Consider the following 8,386-nt stretch of genomic DNA (forward strand, 5'->3'; position numbering starts at 1 on the left):
GGGTAAAAGGAAGATAACAAAGTATCCCAGAGGGATTTCAGACCGGCAGACTGCAAACATACGCCTCCCCTTGATCGCCCTTTACATCTGCACTCACACTGGTACTAACATCACTATCTCCTAATGTGATCCACCACCCTGCAATCGATGGCCAGAGATCTATCTGATTCAGAGCCTGTCCTTTGTTAATGAGCAGACGGACGAGGATCGCCCCAGGCAAGCTAACTCACAATGATATCGTTTTGAGAGATTTTTTCGCACGTGGAACATAACTGAAGACATGATGGTGAACATTTTTGTGAGGCGCCCTCGTCTAGTCGTCTCTTCTTCCAGAGTGTGTCGTGTTGGCGATCAGACCGTGTGTTCGTTTTCCGGCCCCCAAGTTAAGACTTTGCATCCTTTGGAAAAGAACTGGCTGTCGGAGCTGACTGGGACACGCCAATGATGGTATCGTTACATTTTGTATCCCCAGGGATTGACAAAGAAAATAAGAAAGAACAGGATAACAAAGAGAGGTATTGTGAAGTAAAGTAAGTCTTAAATGAAGAAGAAAGTAATAGTATGGATTTCATTTTTTGTCACATGACTTGGTCTTGTTTACCGAGCTCGTGCACGGCTCTCCAAATTCATTAAGTCGACCAGCTGTTCGAATGTACTAAGCCAAAAATTATGATTTTCTTTAGGGGGGGTGAAATTGCAGTTTTTTAATCTGTGGTATCGGTTGCTTGAGCAAGAGAATACTTTGTCAAAATTCAAATTTCAAATGTGAAAGATGTAGGTATTTAAAATTGTACAAATGAACCATTTTTTTCTGTCCTAAACACTGCTTTGTGGCTTTATGACATTTTGACAACTTGTCAAAGATTAGTCTTTTCCCAAAGTAAAATATTGAGTGCCCAGATGACAAGAAAACTAGAAATAATCAGAGTTGAAACCCCACCCACAAAAGAATAGAGATAGAAACAAGTTTTTGAGCTGCAATATATCAAGTTTTAATAAGACGCATCTGTTCGAAAGTTTTAATTTTCACAAACCTGGACCACCCAGCGACATGAATATCAGAAAGCAAATGAAAGCGCAAATATCCATGATCTGTATCACTGTAGCGTGACACGTGCGCATCAACGTGACGTCGTATTCATTTTCAGCCGGTATCATTACATCCTTGCCCCCTTGGGGACCTATTTGTCTGAGGCATATTGTCGTAACCGTGGTGGGAATGGATGCGACATGCTCATGCCCAGTAAAACGTTAAAAGTAAAACCATTAAATTTGCAGCGATTGCCAAGAGATTTTCAATTCCCGCAGGAAAAGTTCAAAAGGATCCCGTGTCATGGTCCACTTGCAGAACAATAACTGGAAACCGTTGCTTTCGGAAAGCGTAGAATGTTGAACAGGAGCGGTCACTTCGAAGCCACACATTTAATTCAGCTGCTTCAGAAAGCTGTGGTGTAATATGAAGGGTTGAATAGGTTCAAGTTTCAAACAGATTCGCACATGCGCGTAATCTAGACAGAAACCCAAAAATATTGATCTAATTGTAAGCACTTTATAGTTACAGGACGTTCAAGATATTTTACTTTTTTTTTTCTTTTTCTTAAAAATAGGTACCACCAATCAGGGTTATCTTTGTATATATTGAAGTTTTAGTCACCCTGTGCCATAAGTAGGCAGAGGACAGGTGAGGGGATGAAGGGTTCAGAGAAGCAACACAGGAAAAGCCAAGGAATATTCGGATAACAATGGGGGGTCCAATCAAAACTGACGCCTGTTGACCATGTTGATTTGAAATTCGAAACAACAATAGGCTGATGCGTCAAGGGTTGCCTCTAGATAATAAAATCCTAGCAGTGTGACTAAGTCCCGCAGTCACACGGCTTGTCGGATTCTGACATTGATTGTGAGCCAAACGAAAACAACCTTGTGAAGTCCAAAAGTGACCATCAGATTAGTGGCGATAGAAAGGAAAAAAGATAATCTAACTCTACCCTGATCATATTATGACAATACGACAAAAAAAAATTAAGACTGCCGCCTCCTTTATTCTATCCAGTCTATACTATCATTAATTTTGTTATCTTCCGACATGGCACATTTTTTGGAAACTGGTCGACGTAGGGACTAAAAGGACAGAGGGTGTCTCTGGATGGATGATGTTTTTATAGGGAGGGGGTGGGGGTGGAGATGGGGGTGAGGAGGTCCCTTACTAGCTTGTGTTTATCTAGGGCTTATTTAGATCGTGTTCATTACTTTCCATCATTTTCATTTTCTCCTCATTTTGAAGAAGTGTGGACTGAAACCGCCATAGCAAATATACCTCCCCCCTCCCCTCATCCAATCTTACATGTCATTAAGTTCTGGTTAGAATCAGACTGAAAATTGCTTTGCTGAACTCGACCTTATGCAGTTGCCAGCGCCGTAAAACTTTCCCCAAACTAACAGAACAACACAGGTCAAAGAACCAAATATCAGTGTAAATTACAGCTCGTTTACGTCAATTTCGTCACCATTGCCCATATGATTTGTTTTCAAACGCCAACGCCCCTGATCTTTTGTTTGTACACCTCACGGGGCAGCTCAATAACAACGACCACCATAAAATATGAGTTTTATCTGTAACAGACATCATGGATCCATTTTCCACGCCTGCCTTTTTAACAGCCTGGGAATATGAAAGTGACAGTCGACCGATCTGCATCTCTTACGTTTAGTGCAAACATTAACAGTTACATGTCGGCCTCTGTCTCTCTCTTTAAACATACTTTCAAGCTTTTTGTTTAATGTCAGTCGGTGATCCTAGACTATAAACATTGTCACATGCTCCAAGCATAAAACACAAGAGAGAGAGAAAGAGAGAGAGAGAGAGAGAGAGAGAGAGAGAGAGAGAGAGAGAGAGAGAGAGAGAGAGGAAGAGAGAGATCGACCCTTATCTCTCCTCCGTTTGTGTTTGTTACTCTCTTGTAGCACCTACAATGCTTACATGACCTGTTTGTGTTGCAAGTGTCGTAAAACGTTTAATAAAACAAACACACACAAATACACACGCACACACACACACACACACACACACACACACACACACACACACACACAGAGAGAGAGAGAGAGAGAGAGAGAGAGAGAGACGAAGAGAGATAAAAGAGAGACAGAGACAGACAGAGAGAGAGAGAAAGAGAGAGATAGAAAGAGAGAGAGAGAGAGATAGAGAGAGAGAGAGAGAGAGAGAGAGAGAGAGAGAGAGAGAGAGAGAAATAAACAGATTAACACATTGGTACACAAAACAGAGATATGGTGATGATTGCACCTGTATAATGAAAATGAGCTGGGGAGCGATAGAATCGTTCTATATTGCTGAAAATAAAGATTATTTTTTTCATAAAGCAATCTGTCATGAAGATGAATAGCTCTTACATCAGCACTGTTGTTTAGGAAGACACATTAACTCTTTTTGTTTCTCTAGAGTACAGTTTCTCTGATACTACAAACCATTTTAAGCATATTCGATTGCCCGGAGAAGTTTTTGTGGCAGCAAAGACATGTTACCCATTCGATCAAAGCTAAAGAGTTTAGATCAGAGATAGGGACGGGGCACTTTCTCAGTACCATTGATCTTACCACGGAATAGTAGTCGTTGAAGCCGAGAAAGGGATTAGAATAAGACAATTTGTAAGCGGGACTATCCGCCAATGCTTTCCTTTCATAGTGTCTCCAGAAGAAAAAAGTGTCTAGGATCGCCTTTGGCGCGGGTTATTCGCTGGTGTCAGCACTTCGGATGCCTAAAAGTTGTAAGTCCTAACTTTAACTAATGTCCTCAAAGGGTGTTTCTACGACTTGGTGTTCATCGGACCTAAAATTGTGTTATGGGCTAAAAAGGAAGGGAGGAAAATTTTACTGCGTATGTGTGGAAATTGGGGAAGCGAGGGGGAAAAAAAGGGGGGGGGGGTACGTAAAATGTTGTTTTGTCCTTTCGGAAGAGTGTGGTTTCAAGAAAGGTGTAGATGAAACAGATGGCAACTGATGAGCATTCAAGAAGTCATAATACAGTGTTAAAGACAGGGATTAAATTCTTAGAGTTCAACTAAATAAAGACCCTTCCCCCCATAGCATGAACCGAGCACGCAATACCGAAAAACTGCGGGCAAGTCAGGGAAATATATTACATATAACTTGTAAACAACAGCAAACAATCAGTAACAGCGACAAAAGAACTAAAATATATCAGACAGAACCAAAGCAACGAAACTCGCCGAGCTTTTAGTGAGGAGATAATAAATTTGAATAACAAGAATGACCACTGGTCAAACCTGAAATGGACCCCTCAAAGAGAGAAATTAAACACACAGTCAGCTTTGGCGAAGGAGAAGGCGTCTCACTGAAGACTTGATTGCCCCCTCCAAGTTCCTTGTGAACACAGGGCAGCCGCCATGGTCAGCGCTAATTGACCTAAATGCACAGCAACCATTTCTTAGCTGGAGCTGGAATTTGATTAAAGAGTTGAACGCCCTCTGCATGGCATGAGGCACAGGGGAACGAGACGAACAACCGAAACAAGAGAGTACAGCCTGCTCTCTGGGAATACTTTTATCCAAGGTGCGCTTTTCACATTTCACACATGATTGGCCTTGCAAAAAAGAAAGGAAATTCTGCACTCTTCTTTCCCTGCCGTTTGAGGAAGAAAATAATATGTCTGCGCTCTTGCTATCGAACTTTTCGCCACTTTATTATTAATTCCATTTGAACGTTTTGCACTCTAGGACAAAGTACAGGAACAGCAGTCGCTGTATCGGTAGCAGTAAAAATAATACAAGGATTGATAGGGGGCTCTCGTGGCCTAGAGGTTAAGGTGTTGGCCTCTCATTCAAAGGTCCCGGGTTCGAATCCGGGTAGCGACCAAAAAAATTTCTTCTCTAAAATTGTCTCCTTTCACCTCCTTTCCTGCTCTCTAGCAATGTACTATTGTCTGCTTTCATTTCCACTTTCTGCCCCCACCCCCTCACCTCCTTTGCCCCCTCCTCTGGGCTCCTGACTCTTTCTGCAGCCTTTCTACTGCTACTCCTTGGCTCCTCCTTACTGCTGTGTTTCTGCCACACCCCTGATCTTCTGGTGGGAAAGATCTACACCTAGCCTTCTCGGACAAGGGCGAAAAATCCCGGAGGGCCCGTGTGCAAGTTGCGCACGTTAAAGATCCCTTGGTGGTCTAAAATCGATAAGAGTAGGCTTCGGCCGCCACCCGGGCAAAATTCAAAATTTCCTACCAACTGAAAATATTAGGTGTCTCCCGCGCGCTCATATGACCTATGCAGTTGCGAGCGCCGTAAAACACTTTACAAAAACAAACACAAAAAAAGGATTGATATGAAAGCTGTTAATTTTGTTGCTGTTGTTGTTGTTGTTGTTTTTGTTGTTGTTTTTGTTGTTGTTGTTATTGTTGTTATTGTTGTTATTGGTTTTTGTCTTTCTAGGAGAGATCTTTGCACGTGCAAACCGAAAGTACAAACTCGTCAAAAACACACATAAACAAAATGTAATGATACCATTGGGGGTAGAGTATACAAAAACATTTTTCTATGTAACAAACTTACAGATCGATATTCTATTCCTTTTTTATAATTGTATTTCTTTTTTTGTGTGGTGACTACAGTATTGCCCGCGAGGGTGAATCACACGATCGTATCAAGATTAAGTTAAGACTTTGCTGACTTAACTCCAGCTTTTATTTCTCAACCAGTGCAGTCTATTCGTCTTACACTGTTTACGTGTCCTTCTGTTCTTGTTCAGACAGTAGTTCACCTGTAAGACTTTTATTTCATATCTATTTAATATTTGTTTATTTGTTGTTGTCTTAAGTCTTTTCTACCTGTCTGTCCACCTACCTCTCTCCCTCTTCTATTTGACTAAGTCCCGTCTTTAGTATGCATCTTTCGTATCGGTCTGTCAGTCTGACTGTATGGCTATTGGTCGGTTTGTCTGACCGGTTTCCTGGATCTAAACGAAACCAAGGGAATAATATTGTCTTTCAGGAGCGGACTCCTCCTGGAATCGTCTAGTCAAACACGTGTTTCTCACGCACTCAACAGGTTTTTCCAGAAGCTCTTATCAACTCTACGATGCATGCGGCATCCCGGAGTTATCATAACAAGGGCAAGAAAGCTAGAGGTGTTGATGATTTGCGAGTTCTGTGTAATTATCTTATCTTACGCAGTGAGTGAAACACGCAGTCTGAGCACTTATGCTACAACACTAAATGAAAAAAAGATAACTGTTTCGTATCATTTAGTTCATTATTTCGTTTTTATATTAGAAGTCAGGTTTAACAGTATGCGAGAAAAGTACAATAGACGTGCCTTTGTGATAAAGATACAATTTATTAATTCATTATGAGAGCACCGAAGCGTAATAATACCATTTGATCAGTATGTAATTGCAATATTATCAGAGAGATGAAAGCACGACGAAGTACACAAAATAGAAATAAAAGTTAAGATATGGGTAGTATATCATTATAGGAACACGGGCCGAAATTGGCACTCATGTAAACACATACGTATCTTCTATATTTATTACATACAAAATAAATGAACGCTTTATTCCATGCATGTATGTGTCTGTTTCTATCTATCTATTTATCTTTCATCTACCTAAGTAGAGGGGAACTATCCATAGCATAAGTTAATCTTATGACTACTTCTCAGATGATAATATGAATAAGTGTTGGGTATCAGGCTCACAGCGGTGCTTGATCTAGAGATAGCACCTACTGTAGGCTTAGGGAGAACCGGCTAGAAATGCTGGCTTTTTATATCGCGCATTCCTTAACTTCGAAATACAATGTATACGACGTGCTGACACGGAGGGGGATCTTATCTCTTCTGAAATCTGCACCAAAGTGTCTAGTTTTTAATCTGCAGGTTAAAATACGCATTTATAGCACCACCCACCTCCGGAGATCACGTAGATATCGGTTTTTATCATTTTGCCACGTTCTTCTGGCCAAAAATGTGCTTAGATTACATCGTTATCTTTAATATTGCATTGCTAACTCTATAACCGAGAAGAGAAAAGAAACGTAGGTTAGCAGTGAGGCGTGTCAATTCAAAAGGAAAATGAGATCGACTTGAGCACCCCCCCAAAAAAAACAAAAAACAAACACAATACAAACAAACAAACAAACAAACACGCAAAAACAAAAAACAAAGAACTGGTATAAATCGGTTTGGACAACATCATTACAATGTGAAACAGTCTGTGCGAAAGAAGCTGTTTTTGTTTTTCAATGTGCGCACAATAATTTCTGCTTTGCCGTGTTTTTGTGTGACAAAAATAACAGACTACAGTGTTTTGCTTAGTTTAGTAAAGAGTTATGCGATCGGACACTGACAATTCCACGCTGCAAACTATTTGTCTTGGATGTTTGAGTCAACCAATCCCCAGTTAAAGACGATCCGATTTTTTGTGGATTTAAATCAATTTTCAAAACAGTCCTATTTCTTTTTTAAAAAGACAAAAAGAACCCAAGGCATTTTAAAATTTCAACAGGGCCAGGTTGACGTCACTTCATGTGCTCAAATACATAACCACGTCAACGGTGCTTCCAAAGAGTTGCATGCTTACCTTTTTAGTTCCCAAATGTTGAATGGTACATGGTAGTTCAGCTCTCCCGCCTTCCCGTACCGTCAGGTTCCTCTGGGTGGTCAGGAAAATGGGATCCTTAGGCACATTGGTGGGATGATAGGTATATGTATAGGTCTCCACGAATTCTGAAAAAAACGAATGTATCACACTTAATTAAAAGTGCAAGAGAAATCAGAAATCTATATAAACATTATATTTTTTTAAAAGCCAATTTTCGGAAAATCCAGGTTCCCCTCGAGCACTGTGTAGCTCGATCAAGTTAATAAAATTACAGAGAAAAACTTCACAAAAATCTCCACTCTGTCTTTAACATAATGTATGTGTGCGTCTCTCTCTCTCTCTCTCTCTCTCTCTCTCTCTCTCTCTCTCTCTCTGCGTGTGTTTGTGTATGCGTGGTGTATGTGTGTGTGTGTTCATGTATATAGTATAATAGGGAAATGGAAGAGATGGAAATTGATTTATTTCGTGGCAATTGGGTGATCGTTCGCACACCCAAGGATACAAATGGGCATTGAGTACGTTCGCAAGATTGTGAAGTACACGGCACCTTGGGGCACAGAGATTTTTTCGGTAAGTGTGGGGGAAGTAAGGGGGCGTTTGGGATTCACAATCGTGACTGTACACAGAGTATTATCCGCCCCACTGCGAACTCCTCCACTGTCCTTCTCCCTCTCCTCTCCTCTCCTCCCCGTCTCTCTCTCTCTCTCTTTCTCTCTCTCTCTTTCCCTCCCCCCCTCTTTCTCTCTCTCTCTCT

At 41.0% G+C, this 8,386-nt stretch overlaps 1 protein-coding gene across 1 annotated transcript in view; it reads right to left on the minus strand.

Moving 5' to 3' along the window:
* LOC101849834 (zwei Ig domain protein zig-8) overlaps positions 1-7,785 on the minus strand; it is a gene marked incomplete in the record, with an annotated part of 25,999 nt that extends 18,214 nt beyond the window's left edge. Inside the window, 1 exon segment of the mRNA XM_013080819.2 lies at positions 7,612-7,785.
* Between the last annotated feature and the right edge of the window lie 601 nt (positions 7,786-8,386).

This window comes from Aplysia californica, unplaced genomic scaffold, assembly GCF_000002075.1.
Source record: "Aplysia californica isolate F4 #8 unplaced genomic scaffold, AplCal3.0 scaffold00101, whole genome shotgun sequence".
Lineage (NCBI taxonomy): Eukaryota > Metazoa > Mollusca > Gastropoda > Aplysiida > Aplysiidae > Aplysia > Aplysia californica.